The sequence below is a fragment of the Mus caroli genome, chromosome 2 (genome assembly GCF_900094665.2).
Source record: "Mus caroli chromosome 2, CAROLI_EIJ_v1.1, whole genome shotgun sequence".
Taxonomy (NCBI): domain Eukaryota; kingdom Metazoa; phylum Chordata; class Mammalia; order Rodentia; family Muridae; genus Mus; species Mus caroli.
Window position 1 is genome coordinate 66,281,514 of NC_034571.1, and position 17,879 is coordinate 66,299,392.

The 17,879-nt window shown below is 46.5% G+C and overlaps 1 pseudogene across 1 annotated transcript; it reads right to left on the reverse strand.

Moving 5' to 3' along the window:
• Positions 1 to 16,076: 16,076 nt before the first annotated feature.
• Positions 16,077 to 16,249, reverse strand: LOC110290351 (annotated as a pseudogene). The gene has a single exon (XR_002377426.2). The product of XR_002377426.2 is annotated as a thymosin beta-10 pseudogene (transcript).
• Positions 16,250 to 17,879: the final 1,630 nt, after the last annotated feature.

The following is a 17,879-nucleotide window of genomic DNA, read 5'->3' on the forward strand; positions in this document are numbered from 1 at the left end:
GCCTTTACTGAAGGGCTTTCAAGGACAGAAGGGACACCTGCACATTCTAGTGACTTGAGTCCTTGTTACACCTGCCCATCCCAGCCCCCACCCCTGGAGACTGAGAGTTGGTGAGGCAGGTACCGTGAAGGGCAGAACTCAGAGGTGGCTCATAGAACAGAGTGCTGTCTAGCTGTTTGCTCAGGCGGTGGGGAGAGAAAAGATGGTGCAGAAAGGCGGCTACTGGCTTGTTAGCTGTATGCTTCCAGGCTGGACCCTGGCCTAGCAGGTCCACATCAGCCATCAGAAGGACACCAGGCAGAGCGCTCTCAAAGCAAAATCTACCATGCTGTCTCTCAAATTATCTGACCTGTTTCTTTAAGGCCAATGACAGAGCCTGATTGGCATGAGCCCCAGCTAAGAGAGCAGCTGTAGAAACGAGATATGTGTGAGCCCCAGGTCATTAGAGGAAGACCATAGAACAAGGTGACTACAAACCCTAGGCCAGTTGACTTCCCGTGGAATGTGCGCCAACAGGCTCCAGCCAACCTTATTTAACTCTCGAAGGACAGGGTGACGTCAGCTGACATCTGGGCAGCACTTGTTATCAGGGAGTTGCCAGGAAGACCCAGGAGGCACACTTAATGCATCCGTGGAGATCCGGGAGTTGAAAGGAATGGCCGGTGCATAATTACAAACCAGAAAGTGTCAGCAGGCTCAGATGCTGCCCTGCATCTCATAGGAAGAAACAGCACAGATGAAGGACGAGGCTGAAGAGCAGGCACCCTGGGGCCACCCCTTCAGGCTCCACCATAACTGTGCCTTCCTACGGACTGAGAGATGCTCTACTCCATATTCCATATGCCTTGCTGTGCAGACTCATGTCCCATCCAGAGTAAGCTTGAGTCTGCAGGTAGGAAAGCACCCTGGGTGGTTGCGTGGCTGGGTAGCTGGGTGGCTGGGTGGCTGGTGGGGCATAGGGACTTTGCAGCTCATAGGGAGCTTGCCAGGACTTCCTGCGCAAATGAAGGCATGTGATTCCATCTGTCCTGAGCCTGGAGAAGAGACTCTGGAGTGATACGTCAAGTTATTTGGATTTAAATATTATAATCATTTAGAGAGTAAGATTCTGGAAGAGGCAAGCCCGATACATTGCTAAAGGTATCGATGGGTGCGTGAGCCCCTAAGAATCCCTGGAAAGTTTCACATTGTCCAACGCTGTGTTTTTACCCTGGTCCAGCAGCTCTTCTGCTAGAGATGAAACGCCATCCCAATGGGAAAGATCCCCGAAGCCCCACTTCCTGCAGCAGCCCAGAGCTGAGCTGAGCTGAGCCGAGCCAGGCAAGAGTAACTGTGACTGTGATGAAGAGGAGAGGCCACAAAAACACGAGGCCAGTGTGGGGCTGAACAGCCCTTGTGTCCCAGCCCCGACAATAGCATAGGCTGTAGGTTCCAATGTTAATGTGTTGGATGTAAAGCCTCGCTAGCCCTACCTCAAAGAAATAGGGATGGGGGCTGGGGGAGGGAGAGCTACACAGGGGTGACCATGGCCTGAAAACGCGGGTTCAGGTTATCTCCAATGACATATTCCACCGTGGAAGTGGTTACAGACACTTCATTAGTTACGGAACGAAAGAAAGGTCATAAATCAAAGCATTTGTCCAACCTGAAATACATTTGTGGAGACCACAAGTACGCACTGATTTAGGTTTCGGACGTTATCTGATGACAGGCTTGGCCTTGGGATTGGTGGAAGCTAGTGCTCTGCTAAGGACAGGATGTTAGGTCAGATGCACAGGCGTGGGCAAGGGATGGCTTTCAAAGGAACTAAAAATAGCTCTGCGGAATTGGGTCTGCAACATTCTAACTCTTTATGGTCTCAGTCAGTTACTTGCCCTTGAAGAATCTTTAACACAGGTGTGTGGCTTTTCTTTTTCTCTGTTTACAGGAACGGGAGAGGGTGGCCACCCTGCAACCCGGGGAAATGGGTTCTTGTTCTAGCCTGGTATTGGAGAATCACTCTGCATCTGATAAAGTATGGTGGGTTTGAGTGTGTTTGTGGATTAGAACTTATTACATCTGAAGAGGCCTCTACCTTCGATGTTCTCTTTGATAGAGCTACAAGGCCAACTGGACAGTGGATATTTAGCAGAGACAGGGAGTGGCAAGGTAGTGGGCCATACGTTTGAGATGAGGACAGGCAGCTTGTCATGAATGCACCATTTCCCATCCCTACAAGGAAGACCCTGTCTTACCAATGTCTCTGCCTCTAGATGTTTACAAAGAAGATACATTCCTCTTCAGGTCTGACACCAGCGATCCACCTCCAGCAGCAAGAGAACCAGGAAATCTCAGGGCCAGCCTGGCCAGCAAGCGAGTGGAATATGCAAAAGAGATGACTCACAGCAGACCAGCACAGTCGGCCATCAAGCAGAGGCCAAATTGCCATCTGTTTCATCAAGTTCATTGGTGGTTGCCGTATTTAGGTTTGTGATTTATGTCTAGGTGTCACCATGAGCCTTGGCAGATTTGGGAGACTACTAAATGTATGATTTGTAGATAGCTATCAAGACTCGGTTGCTTTCCAATTTGATGATAGCTTACAGGGTCACCTTTGCCAGCAGAAAGGGGGTTGTGCTGAATAACACTGGACGTTTCGTCAAAGAAGCATCCCTCTCATAAGCAGCTGTGTGTCCTCTCATAAGCAGCTGTGTGTAGGGGAGGAGTTTACCGGCAAGGCGGCAGCAGTTGAGCCAAGCTCACGACCACTTCCATCGGAATAGGTCTTAACCACTCATCCTCTTGGTTCTGATGCTGTCTTATTCTGGACCATAAAAGGAGCACAGTGTGTTGGTTTCATTATTGCTTTTTTAAAAGAGATGTACATACTGTTATCTGTTTAGACCTGCATGTATGTCCCTGTATGTAATACACGCATACACACGGGCTTACACATGCACACCCCCGGTGGCCCTCTCCTTGGTGGACTGAGACGGCGATGATGCAATGTTCTTCAGCTTGACAGGTGTGCTTAACCCACATCAGTCACGTTTATGATATGTCTGTTCTTTATTTAAAATTAAACTGAGGGGCTACGGCTGTGACTCAGTGGTAAAGCACTTGCCTAGTATGTGTGAGGTCCCATTCTTTCCCTCCCACTGTAAAAACCCTGGGGGCAGTCAGAGACCCTTCCTGGTACAAGCCAGGCACTGCTTGCTTGACCCTCAACTTCCCTTATTTTGATAAGATCCCAGGAAAGTTCACTGAGGTGTACTAACACAAACCTTTGGTTCTTGTCACGGTTTCCTGTAATCCAATTATGTTCCTGGCATTCAGAATCACACAGCATCTATTGTACAAGATGAATAAAAATGTGAACGACGGCTATTGACAGAACAAATAAAATGATCATTCATTAGGCTATCACATCACAAGCATCGAGGCTGTTTCCTCTGGGAATGGAGAGACTGGTCCTGGGCGCAGAGCCTGGAGACTGACTGGCACTGGGCTGAAGAACCTCCAACGGCAGCTAGCACACAGGTCAGGATCCAGAAAAGGAGCACACACACCCTTCCCCGAATTCCTGCCCTGGTATTTACCACATCTGGGACCCACCAGTCTTGATGATGTTTTTATAGGGTTAGCTTGAAAGGTAATTATCTTGGTGCATTTGGCTTTCAGTATCCAAGCGACTTCTCTAGAACCTATAAAAAAGGCCAGTGGGGGTGGGGGTGTGCTGCACCAACCCACTTCCAAACCCCATTTCCTTCCTTCTAATCAGTTAATGGCTCTCAGGAGGCTGTTTGAAGACAGTCTGTTCAGAAGCTCTTAATTTTTTCATTGTTTGGACCGTTTTTCTCTCCTTATTCACAATCCACTAAAAAACGGTAAGAATGCAAATGCAGCTATGGTCTTCCTTTGAACAGAAAGGAATGGGGTGGGGATGAGGGCAGGGCAGAGAGGCATAAGAGCTTCATATTAAGTGAAGACATGTGTGGCTGATACACCCAGAGTCAGAAGGAACAGTTCTCCAATTGTGCCCTCTCCTGCCCTATGCCACCCTCATCCTTGCCGTGGAAGAAGCAGAATCGTGTGCCTCAAGTTCCTAAGTATTATGCCACAAGAGTCCTCCTATACGGTGGGCTTGGTTTGAGTGACTCTTGATGCTGATTTTCTCAAATGAGTCTGTGCAGGAGTGCAGGCAGGTGAGCCAGATGCTGTCCTTGGCCGAGAGCTCCAAGCACCTGCTTGCTCCATCCACGGAGGTGCTCGGGCAAGGACAGCAAGCTTCACTTTCTCCAGGAGGGTTTCTTAGCTTTGAGGACAACCACAGAGAATTGTTGCTAGACCATTTGTTGACTAGCCAGGATATACAGACCCCAGAGGTCAAACTTATTGGAGCATTAGCTGTCATTATTTGATGGCAAATCCAATGTGTAGAAGCCCTTCCTGGTACTTCCAGGCAGTCAATATCTGTATCCAACGACGTGGGCATTCTTGCTGTTCACCAGCCATATGAAGGAGCTCCCTGCCCTAAGAGCCGGCTCTACCATGTCCTCTATGCAGGACTGTCTGTCGTGTGGTTATACACTGTTCCATCAGCTCCTTAATTCTTGTCTTCGGATGTGGTTACCACAGAGTTCCACCATGGAACCAGTCAACCTCAGACCTAGGCCTTTCTTCTTTGTAAGTTTAAGTTTTCAGGTATGGGTCACAGAGAAAACCGACTAACCCAGGTCACGTATTACCTAGTGATATCTCACTGGTCAAATAGGCAGAGCTGGCTTATGGTATTGATTACATTTCAACTCCTGTTTACTACTGGAAGGGGATTGAGCGCAGACAGCTGGTATCGGAAGATTTGGAAGTGGTACAAATCACGGGAGCCTATATTCCTCCCCTCCAAACATGCACACATAAATGTAGGCTGGGAATTTTGTGGGCTTGGGAGAGTTGGTCTCTAGCTAGGTGGCAACGGGTTTAGCTGCTACTTTGTCTGTGTATGGGAAAATGGATCTCAGGGAATGGCTAGCCAACTCTGCTCCGTGCAGATGATGTAAGAAAGGCCTTGATCAGAGGAGAGATAGTGTCCATCGGAAGAGACTCCCCAGAAAAGGAAAACACTTAGCCTGAGGCTTGAGGGGACATGCAGGAGTTTTCCATATGGAAAAGATAAAGGAATGCATTCCAGGCAGAAAACAAATAAACAAAATACACATAAAAGAGAGATATGGGGCAGCATAGCTTGATCGTGCAAGCAAAAAAGATCAGTGTGTCTGGAATGCCCTAGAACGATGGTATTCAACCTTCCCAATGCTGTAACCCTTGGATATAGTTTCTTACATTGTGGCTAGTTTGCGACTGTAATTTTGCTACTGTTATGAATCATAATGTAAGTATCTGTGTTTTCCGATGGTCTTAGGTGCCCTGTGAAAGGGTCAGTCAACCTCCCTACAGGTTGAGAAAAACTACCCTAGATCATGCTGGACAGAGTGCAGGCTAACTGTGGTCATTGCATGACTGTTGAGGTGATTGAAAGAGCGCATAGTGTGTCTCACTGTCCTCCCTAGCCTGATAGAGCTGTATGACTTTTATGTTGTCACAGGAAAAAAAGTAGAACTGAGACATTAGTTTCATAACAGAGTTGATTATGAACACCTTTGTATCTTGGCCTTTTTTTAAGTTCTTAGAGAATGGTGAGGTGGGCTTGTTCTGTGACCTGAGTCCCCCATCACTGTGCCATGACCCTCCCTCTCGTGTCTTCAGGAAACATCTAGACACTTGTTCCAAGCTTTGCACCCCCAATTCCAACTCTCCATCTGTCTTAGTTAGGGTTTTACTGCTGTGAACAGACACCACCACCAAGGCAACTCATTATATAAGGACATTTAATTGGGGCTGGCTTACAGGTTCAGAGGTTCTGTCCATTATCATCAAGGTAGGAGCATGGCAGCATCCAGGCAGGCATAATGCAGAAGGAGCTGAGAGCTCTATATCTTCATCTGAAGGCTGTTAGCAGAATACTAGCTTCTAGGCAGCTAGGATGAGGGTCTTAGAGCCCACGCCCACAGTGGCACACCTCCTAATAGTGCCACTTCCTGGGCCAAGCATATTCAAACCATGACACCACCTCTCTTTCTCCCAGCGATGTGTACGCACCTACTTCTCTTCCCAGCTCTCCAGCGTCTTGTCTCCATTCAGAAACTAAATGCAACCCTAGGAGTATCCCTGAACCAAGAAAGGGGGCTTGCCATTTCAACAACCTAGCTCTCGAACATCAGAGCTGTCTTATTGCAGGCTGTCACACGGGGGGTTGCTACTGAAGGATGACGTCCTCCACAGCTATGTGGACCAACCCCTCAGTCATTATCCAGGCTGCAGCCTTGTTTCCTGGGAAGCCTGTTAGGATGGGTTGTTTCTGTCCTGGACTCTTGTTTCTGCTTGCCCCTCACCTCACGCTAGCTAACAGAAGCTGAAACCCACATTTTATGTGGCTTCCTGGTCTTTATTCCTGTGTTTGTTCCTCACAGGCGGAGCCCTTTAAAGAGATGAAATTTATGTGGTGTCAGCAAAACCCACACTCAGATGGCACAAACCTGAAAGAATTTGACCAGGCAGGTGCTGGTGCGTGTCTGCTTCACTGAGGGGCTGACAAATGACAGATGTCTCTGCATTTGCAACCGTAAGCATGAAGTCCGGATGTAATCACTCAGATTTCTGAACTCATCTTCTCTGCATTCTTATACGACGGCCCAACCTTCATTCAGCACACTAAAGCCAGCCAAATTAAGCAAATGGAGAAAAAAAACCCAAAACTTCCTTTGAGTGCACTACTTTCCACATGAAAGCTCACTCTCCACTCAAATGTTTGGGAAAGCTCCCCCAGGACATAGTATGCCAAGGATATACCAGGAAGCAAAGTGGAAAAGCAGCCTGTCCTTAGAGCTTTCTAGAAGGGTTTGTGGGGGTGAAACAGCAGAGTCAGGCTCCCAGATATGGGTCTGCTATCTCAATGATTCTGGACTGTAGCTGAGGAGCCTGAAGAAAATGGGTGGGCTTCGTGGGGGCTGATGTTGCTGCAGTGAGGACTGCAGACCTTCTTTCTCTTCAGAAGTCGCTGTCCCATCCAGCTGGGTGAGGCCTGAGGTCGGTGCCTCTCACTTTGTGTGTTCTGGTACATGTGTGAGTTGATGGGACAGGGAGCGGCTGCCTCATAAGCCGGACAGTTGATCAGATGAAGGGTAAGAATGGAAGCTAGCTGAGCCAATCAGAGCCCTTTTTGGGAGAAAGTGAATAGAAGACAGAAGCGGAGGGTAAGCGTGTAGTAAAGCAAGCGAACTCAAAGGAGAAGTGGGGCCGGCGAGCAGGTGAAGTCTACAAACCACAAGGCCAGTGGTCGTCCATAGCTGATTCAGAGCTGTGGTAGCTTCAGTCCGGGATCCCGTCAACAAAACAGTGAGAAGAGCAAAGATCGGTGCAGCACTCTCTGTGCTGGGCACCGTCCCGAGGAATTCACGGGTGCCATCTCATTTAATGCTCACCTGCTCTCCGGCTCCGTACTCTTCACAGAGAGGAAGCAGACAAACAGGGTACAACGTTCACCTGAAACCACACAGCTGTAGGTGCCTGGAGGGAGACCAAAGCTTTCTGTTCTGTGACAAACATTTTGTTGTTGTTTTTGTTTTAGACGACAGCGGTGGTGAAGGTTGCTAATGTGTATGACTGTTTTGCTTGCATGTATGCTTGGTGTCCAAGGAGGTGATGAGCCTGCGTGTGGGTGCTGAGAAGTGAACCTGGGGCCTCCTTGCAAGAGCAAGAAGTGCTCTTAACCATGGAGACAACTCTCCTGCCCCTTGTTTTTTTTTTTTTTTAAAGATTTATTTATTTATTATATGTAAGTACACTGTAGCTGTCTTCAGACACACCAGAAGAGGGCGCCAGCCAGATCTCCTTACAGATGGTTGTGAGCCACCATGTGGTTGCTGGGATTTGAACTCTGGACCTTCAGAAGAGCAGTCAGGTGCTCTTACCCACTGAGCCATCTCACCAGCCCCCTGCCCCTTGTTTTTAAATAGAGATTTTATTTAGTTTATTCTATGTGTGTGAGTGTTTACCTGCATGGTATTTTTATGCACCACATGCATGCAGTACCCTCAGAGACCAGAAGAGGGAGTTGGATTCCCTTGGCAATGGAGTTGCCAATGGCTGTGAACTGCCAGATGTGTGCTGGGAATGGAACCCAGGTCCTCTGTGAGAACAGTCAGTGCTCTTAACCGAGCCATCTCTTCAGCCCTCTCTCCTCACATTCTTTTCTGCTTCCATCTTCCTTCTTCTCAATCAGAACCTTACAAACACAGCTGACTCACGACTCACTCAAGACTTTGCCCCTTCACTGTTTCTAGCTCACTGTTTTTCTGAGGATCTGTGGTAAAAATAAATAAATAAACAAACAAACAAAAAACTCATTTTGGCTTTTCAACTATTTCCAATCTATTTTTTACCATTATGTACAGTACAAGTTATAACCATGGAAATGAAACTGCCATATAAAATATAGTCCCAATTTTCCCAACAGAGAGATAAAATTGCTTCTTTGGTGCATGTATAATAGGTTATCGATGGGCTGACAAGATGGATCAGTGGGTTAAGGTGCTCGCCGCCAAGCCTGGAAACCTGGCTTTGATCCACATGGTGGAAGGACACAACTAGCTCCCTCATATTGTCCTCTAACACCCTCCCACACGCATACACGCATTCACACACACACACACAATGTTAACCAAAGATTCATAACCAGCTCTCTGGAGACCTCTATACCTCCCTTAGGACAGACATAATGGAAGACCACAAGATGGATGTTGTGCTGTAAGCTTGTAATCCCAGCGTTTATTATGCTGAGGATAAGAGGATGTGAATTAAAGGACACTTGGCTCCCAGGCCAGCTCGTCTGCAGCGTGCAGCTCACCTGCAGTGTGCAGCTCCCAGGCCAGCTCACCTGCAGCGTGCAGCTCACCTGCAGTGTGCAGCTCCCAGGCCAGCTCACCTGCAATGTGCAGCGTGATGGCAGAACAGAAGAGACCACAGCTCAAAGCCAGGTGGAAGATGAGCACCAGCATCAGAAAGCTGCCCTGTGACCACCACATACACATACGCCATAGCACATTCCAACACACACACACACACACACACATACACACACCAAACCACAATGGAACACAAAGGGACTGTAGACATCTTAAGCAGTGTTGCTTTAGGAAGCATTAATGTTTTTTGTTGTTGTTGTGGTTAATCAAGTCCATTTCTCCCAGCTGTCTTCCAGAGCCCTCCCAACCTCCTGTGTAGGTGGAGTGGGAGGGTGGGGGGGGGGGGGCTCATGGAAGTGTGTTTGGGGTGGTCCTCTGAAACTGTCTAGAAGTACTGCTGGTTGCCTCTAGCATGTCTGCCTTGGGGAAGATTCAGGGCTCCAGCAGAGCCATCAAATATCTCTTCTTCAGATCAACTGGACAAAGGAGGTTGGTGTACATATACCTATTGAGAAAAGAAAGGCGTGTGTATGTAACTAAGAATCATTAGCCATGGGGGGGCTGGGGGGGTGGGGGAGGCAATAATTGGGATGTAAAGTTAATTTAAAAAAAAAGAATTGTGGAGCTAGAGAAAGTACCCAAGGAGCTAAAGGGATCTGCAACCCTATAGGTGGAACAACATTATGAACTAACCAGTACCCCAGAGCTCTTGACTCTAGCTGCATATGTATCAAAAGATGGCCTAGTCGGCCATCACTGGAAAGAGAGGCGAACTTTATATGCCCCAGTACAGGGGAACGCCAGGGCCAAAAAGTGGGAGTGGGTGGGTAGGGGAGTGGGGGGGAGTGTATTGGGGACTTTTTGGATAGCATTGGAAATGTAATTGAGGAAAATACCTAATAAAAAAATGTATGCCTACATTTTTCTCCAATCAACAAAATGAATATTAACATAAACCATCACAGGTCAACTCCTTGTCAACCTGACACCCTGAAATACCACTTTTGAGCTATAACCTTCTGCCCCTTGTCCCTTCTGTTAATGCAAAATGAAGTCAATCCAACTTCAAAAAAAAAAAAAAAAAAGAATTGTAAATTGAATCTCTTGTTCAGCGGTGTGAAAATAAGAGGTAAAAGAGACTACTAGACTTCAGAGGCAGTAAGGTATGGGAACACGGGTGACTGTCACTGGCTGGTATATGACTATTAAAATCCCAGTATCTTCAGTAATACCTCTCCAGCCTTCGTAAAAAGATCTTAGAAAGAATACATTCAACAAAGCATATTTACATTTCTGATTATGAATGTTTGTGCCAAAAGGAGGGGTTTGTGGCTTCATGTAATCCTGCAGATTTTGCCACTAATCTCCCCTTCATTTCTTCAAATTATCTGTGCCTTGGGTGTCCTGCTCTCTCGGCCTATCTTAGCCCTGGGTGGCTCAGCAAGTTACCCAGGAGACTGCAGGCAGGAATTTCCATTCTCTTTACCCCCAGGTAACACTGCCTTGGGCTGCCTGGGAAGACTACCTGTAAGACTGTCCAGGAAACTTCATTTCTATGACAGGTCTGGTCTTGACTCAGTCTTTCTCATCTTCCTAAGTACGACTAATGAACAAAGACTATGACATAGCTGTCTGTACTGTCTGGTCTGGAAAGCGGTTTCTTTGAAAAAAAAACAACCCATAAAGTGGATTATGAAGCCTATTGTTCTCATGTTCTAGGACAAAACAAAAGCCACGGCTTCAGGCTTCAAGCTGGATAAAAATGACTATATGTTGGATTTAAAGAGCCCAAAAATCTGTCGGTGAGCACATTCTTCTGCTCATGTGTGCCAACTGACCTCATAGCTCTCTTGTCTTCCTGGGTCTCTGTGATGAGAGTGTGTTTGAGCACACTGAATATCTGTCTACCAGCTGGAATCATCAAGGATTCACCTAACCTGACCCTAAGTCTCACCCACATGGTGGCTTGAAACCCTCTGTCACCCCTGTCTCACGGAGTCCTTAGTTTCAGTCACCTATTACCTACCTTCTCTTATGTCAGAGCCCTTAGCATTCTAAAAGACCCAGACAAATTCATTTACTAGCTCTGGGAAAATGTCTGTCCAGCCCTTCTTGCTTCCAGTCTTCAATTCTCTGTGCTATTTAAGTCTACAACCATACACACACCATATAAAGAGAAGTCAAGTCACTAGGAAGCCCAACAACTCCCTGAGCCCGGCTTCATTCTGGTTCAATAGGTCACTGGGGTTCCATCCAATTAAAACCAGGGACATTTCCATCTTCATATTAGTCTATAGCAGGGTGTGTGTGTGTGTGTGTGTGTGTGTGTGTGTGTGTGTGTGTGTGTAAAAGGTATGGAGTTTGCTTCTTAGAATGTGCAAAAATCCTTTTACCATGCTTCAGGTAGACTTCCTGGAAGGTAACTCCTAGAATTACAAAGCCTGAAAGTCTGATTAATGCCCAACGGAAGAAACAGTGCCACCGATTAATATTTAACTGCTGGAAGGGGCAGCTGTGCTTGGGTTTAATAGGTCCGCAGAATAAGTTGGCACGGTCTCTACCTTGTCAGCACTTACTGGGTCACCTCATTCCCTGGACCATGGGTTCTCCTTACCTTCATTCCCTTCCCCCTCTTTCCCACAAAGATTCTGGGAAGAAACGTTCAAGCTATGACTTGCTAACCAAAGGCGTAGCCGAGCTGGAGTTTAATATTTACTTAGCTGGGAAATGATCTAATTAAGGAAACTAGTTCTTAACATTGAAAAGCCCTACCTGGAAGGACAGAAATGAATTCCCCCAAAGGGCTCTGTTCTGGGGGTGGGGGTGGAGGATACATATAGATGTCTCTAGACTGAAGTTAGACAGCTCTTCCTTCCAAAACTCAGCAGAGAGTGTAACTAGGATTGTTGGTTAAATGTTCATGAATGCCTGAATAACTTCTAGGATAATAGCTGACTGTGTGGAACCCCCGACCACAGACAGTGAATAAAGAATAACTGATACCCTAGAGTAGAAGGAGAGTTTTGGTGTAGAGAAGCAATTTAGTTTGTGAACGAGAGAGGGAATCAATCAACCTAGGCCAAATCCTAGTTGTACCCCTATTTCCTGTGGGACCTTTGGGTGTGACTCAAAAAGCTAAGTCTTTATTTCCTCTTGGGTAAATTGTGTTAATAGCATCTTTCTCATGGTGTTCTGGAGAGAATTACACAAAATAATCCATGTAAAATATGTAATGCCTCATAATCACTCAGGAATTATCTGTTGTCCTTACTTGCTTATTCATAGAATCATCCATTTAGAAATATGCCTTGTGCAAAATGGTAGTAATAAGTAATTGTGGTTTTCCCAAGGAGGCAGTTCAGAGGGGGAGCTAATATCCGAGTTTCCCCGCCCCCTGCCCCACCCCCTGCCCCGCCCCTGCCCTGCTCCTGCCCCCATTTATACTAGTAGCGATGTTGTAAACACGTTCTGAGTGAGGTGCAACCCTGTGCTGAGGAGCTCCTCCAATGGGGAGTTCGAGGCGGACTTCCATGGTCACAGTTAAGCTGGGTCTTTATGAGAATGTTGGACTTTTTCATACAGCGAATAAAGAAATGATTATTTCATAAAGAAAGGACAGCCTCAAAGTTTAGCCCAGTGGCACATGCCTTTAATCTCAGCACTCAGGAGACCAAGACAGGTGCATCTCTGAGTTGGGGGACAGTGTGGTCTACAGGGTGAGTTCCAGGAAAGCAAGGGCTACAGAGAAACTTTGTCTCAAAACCAAAATAATAATAATAATAATAATAATAATAAAGTTTCGCTGCTATGAGCTCAAATACTGTCAGGGCAAACAATAGGCTGTGAGTAACTCTCTGAAGAGATTGTACCCATTGTCTAGGTGTTATTGTCTATCTGTGCTGTGAGGAAGAGGCAGTCACAGTGGGAACAGCTTAGCACTAATGTTGCTTCCACTAAACTCTCAGGAATTCTTGAATCCATAACCTAATTTATAACTTAGGTCTGGGGTTTATTCTGGATTTCACGGCCAGGTTTTGCTCTACCTAGTGAGCATTCCGATTTGCTCTGGAATTCTTTTCTACTCAACAAAAAGGACGCTAGCGTTCATACTTCCTTTGACCTGGAGGTACGCTTCTGTCAATGAATGCTTCATGTATGCTCGTGCACGCACACGTAGGCACACACACTCGCAGCACATCCATATGTTGGGTCTGCTTCCCAGGTGCTGATATTAAGATTTGCAGGTTTAGGAGTCAAACCTAGTTGTTATTATTTTGGAGATGTGTTTCTTTTTATTTTATGGGTATGAATGTTTTGCTGCCATGTATGTATGTGTGGTAAGTTTCTGTGTTTGCTGTGTGTGCAGTTTCTGTGAGGGTCAGAAGCAGACATTAGATCCTGTGACACGGGTGTCACGGTTGTGAGCTGCCATGTGAATGATGGGAACTGACCCTGGGTCTTCTGCAAGAGCATCAAGTCCTCTTAACCAGAGAGCCTGTGGTTCCAGGCCCTAGACATGGTTATTAATAGCATGGTTGCTCCTAAACATAGTTATTATTAACATTTACAGCAAATGAACTATGTTCATAGCAAATATAATAAATTACCAAAGTTCAGCCAGGTAGTGGTGGTGGCTCATGCCTTTAATCCCAGCATTCGGGAGGCAGAGGCAGGTAGATCTCTGAGTTCGAGGCCAGACTGATCTAAAGTGAATTCCAGGAGAGTCTATCACACAGAGAAATCCTATCTCAAAACAAAACCAAACCAAAAGCCAAACCCTTTTTAAAAATTACTAAAATTTTTTCCTTCATAATAATTTGCGTCTATGAGATCTGTGTGCTTGGAGTCCTGCATAGTGTGCTGTGCTGTACCTATACACCTGTCTCTTGCTCTGCATTCAGTGAATCCACATTGCTAGTTTAAAACTGATTACGGTAGGAGCATTTACATCATGGAAATTGGCAAACACTACAATGAGGCCTCTTATTCCACTGCTTCATTGTGAACCAGTTCCCATCAGACCACTGTACATACATACATGCAAGCACAGGCCCCAATGTAGACCTCTTGCATATCTGTAAGCATAGATGGCTCTACTTTTACACTATGTCTCAGTACAACATGTCAGGGAAAACTGGGTCATGCATGAAAATATTGTATCATACACATCATTCATAATTACAGCCTGTTTCCAAGATATGTATCTGCCTGCCTTTTGCGGTAAGTCAAATGTCATTGCTAGGCATCAGGGCACTCAGATATTTTCTTGCGCTCTTTTAAGGAACTCTATGTTATGAAAGGCTCATCTTCTATGTAGGTGTGCTATTCTCTCCTTTAATTCAGCTCCACGTCGGAGAACACCGCTGGCATAGAACCAGAAGACTTAACAGTTTCCCAAGTCCTTGAAAGAGTAATTGCTCAGTAGCCAAAGATAATTTACACTGGTTGACTCTTTCGGCCTTTCTCGCTAACAGAAATGTATTTATGAATTCAGCGGCTGTCACTGTAATATTATTCCCTTGCTGAGTACAATTAAGCCAAGTATAAAGCTCAGAATGGAACCAAATCCTGAATAAATACTGTTTTAAGGCTGATGTAATTTCTTGCTTTTTTTGCAAACTGCAATTGAACATGCAAATCTAAGGGACCAGCCGTACAGGAGGCCAGCCAATATGTTAAGGCTTTTAATCTGCTTAATGGGATAAAGGTTGGGCATAATTAAATATCTTTGAGCTTGAATCTTTCACTGCAATAAGTAAATGACTTTGAATTAAATTATTCCGGGGATAAAACAAAAGCACTTATTAAGGTATGAATTTTGAAAGAATAACTAACTCTCTGTCTAGTTAAGGAACTTGGGCCAAATGCCTGAAAATTATCTTCCAACTTAGTAGGAAGCTGGGTTCCTTCGTGCAGGCTTTTCCTGGAGCCCTGGCTTTTCCTTTCGTGTTTGGCTTCCATACTGTCCCATAAACATACTGGATGGGTGTTGGTGATCCAAAGGTCGCTTCAAGGCTGCAAATTCCAAGCAAAGCTTGCCTGAGGGAGTTTGTACTTTCCTGGGATAAAGTGTCTGCCTCTGAAGTGAGGAAAGAGTCCTTTCACTGCTGGAGCAGAATTCCTGGGAAGTGCTCACAAGCATGACATCCGCCTGCCTCAGATGCTATCTGGAAACACTGTTCTGAGATCTGAGTCTTCTTCTCGCTGCTACTTGGCCTGCGACAGCTGTGGTCTAAACAGCTGCCTCTGCAAATGTGTCGTTGCTCCCACGTTCTAGGCTCACCTGTCTGCTGTTGTCCAGAAAAGAACTCCTCTTCCTGTTAAGCATCGCAACAAACCAGTTGGACAGGACTCTGCAGCATTGAGGCAGCCTGGAGTACCTTTGTAGGCTATGTCCAGGGATCAGAAGGTCAGCAGGAGTCAGCGAGGCTGGGTCACTAGATCCCTGCTTAAAGGCACAGGCGTCATGCAAAAGTCACAAGACTTGTGGCTGGTTGCTGTACTGCCATCTCTCATGTCCCTAGAGATCCATTCATCCTAGAATTTTAATCTTGGCTTTTCTTTGCTGGGTAATAGGAAATGTTAGACAGAGTGGCAGCCTAGAGACCTCCCCCCTCCCTCTATCTACATACTCATGTATTTATAGACAGATTCACAGACATGCAAAGCTATACTCTAGGGTGTATGTGTGCATATGTATAAGCCCTAATACCCAACCCCGCTTCTGATTAATTTTGACATATTTTCCTGTCATAACACTATATTGTCCTTTCTAATTGTGACCTACATTGTGGGGTCATTTACACTTTGATATTCTTTTTTTTTTTTGCCATGAGGTGTTTTTATTTTCATAAATCATACAAATAAATTTCTATAATATCCCAGGGCAAACCGGTGAAATTTGACAGTCCGATTAGTGGAGGGGTCCCCTTCAGAGACCCGCGGGCCGGTGGCATTGGCTCCGAGTGCCTGGGTTTCACAGTGCAGCTTGTGGCTCGCGTCCATCTTGCAGGTGGCTCTTCCTCCACATCACGAGGGGGTCTTGGAGATGACGGGGTGGGGTGGGGTGGGGTGGGGAAATCTTCCTAGGCTTTTTAGGAGACTTCACTCCTCTTTTCCTGTTCAATGGTCTCTTTGGTCGGCAGGGTGTTCTTCTCCTGCGTCTCGGTTTTCTTCAGCTTGGCCTTATCAAAGCTGGCGATGTCCCCCATGTCTGGCTTGTCTGCCATTTTCTTACAACTCGTGGATTCTCCTTCCGAGCTCGCGCTGCGGGTGCTCCCACTCTCGTTGCTGCAGCAAGAGACCTTATTTTGATATTCTACGTTTTAAATCCCACCTGTATGTTTTCTATAACAGAACTTCTTTGGATCTAATACCCATAAGGTATTTTATCGGTAGAACGGATTCTGTTTCCAGGTTGACTCATTTAAGCCCTGATAAACCAGAGAGCTCTGGCCTCCTCGGCTACCTGATGATTATCAAAGTCACCTTATCTGAATGGGGTGGGGCGCGGAGATGGGGGGAGAGTAAGTATTCAGCTGCAGTGACTCAGCCAACTCCTCCCATCCCCCCCCCCACTCCCCACCAAAAAAAAAACCTAGATAGGAGACCGTTCGCCATAAGGAAACGAAGGTATAAAACGTTTTCCAAGATCCAGAGGAAGAGAGACAAGCTCATGAATGACAAATGCCATGGAGGGCCAGAGTGACTGTTGTTCAAAAAGCTTATGAAGACGAGTCTCCAGTGGCCCATCCCATGGGTGGCTGTGCCCTTCAGCAGACACAGAGCCTCGGACTATTATCTGCACGGTCCTCCGTGTAGTGTTCCCCATAGCCAGATCCCCCCCACATCCACGGACATCGCACGTCTGGAATACCAGCCCTGGGAATTTCCTCAGCTGTGCTGGAGCGTGGGAAGGCTCAGCCTTGTTTGTGGAGCCATGGAGGCAAAGCTAGGAACTGTGCCGAAACTCCACACTGACTCTTCGGCTCGTGCCTATAATATTCAGGAAGGTCTCTGTGCGAGGAACCTCAAGGAGACAGTCCAAACACTTGAGCCGCTTTAGAAATTAATGGTCAGGAATGAGTTAGTTAAAATCTATGAGAGACTGCCCAAATACACCTTTGACTCCCAAATCCTGCAGCCTTTAAAAAAATTTAGTGAATGAAAATAGATAAAGTTCTCCGATTCCCTGAAGCCCTCCTTCCCCACGAGAGGACCGTGTGCTCTGGACACGCACCGTCAGCATTTCTATTTAGGGGCAAACCTCAGACGGAGAAATGTTTACCATTGAGCCGTCCCAGCAATGTGAAGTGACTTTTCTGTCACTGAGGTCACCCTGCCATCGGGCCTCTCACTTCCTCTTCAGCTGCTTGTATTTCAGCAATCCCTGCGATGCAGAACTGCCTGCCCAGCCATCTCTCACCCTTAATGACAAGGGGGGCTGTGACCAGTCACATCTTCTCACAGTTCAGAGCTGGGTCTTAGAATTTGTCCCAAATCCTCTAATCCCCCTTGGTCTTCTCAGATCCTTGGCTTTTTTTTTTTTTTTTTTCCCTCAGTGGAATGCATCTGGAGCTCAGATACAGGATTCCCGCCCCCCCCCCGCGCCCCCTCTCCCCCTTGTTGGAACTTGTAGGTCACAGTGACATCCAACGGATTCATTAACATAGCAATCGCGAAAGAGACTAGAAGGCCCGGCTTCCGGCGAATGCCACGCTTTTGTTTTAAATCCCCACATTGAATCCTAATAAGACTGGGAGAGAGCAGGGGATACGAGGCTCTGTTTTGCAAAACGGTGGGGCTACAAGCATAGAGATGGAGCTGTGGGAGTGAAAAACCTAACATGAACAAGTTGAGCAGCAGTGGGGATGGGGG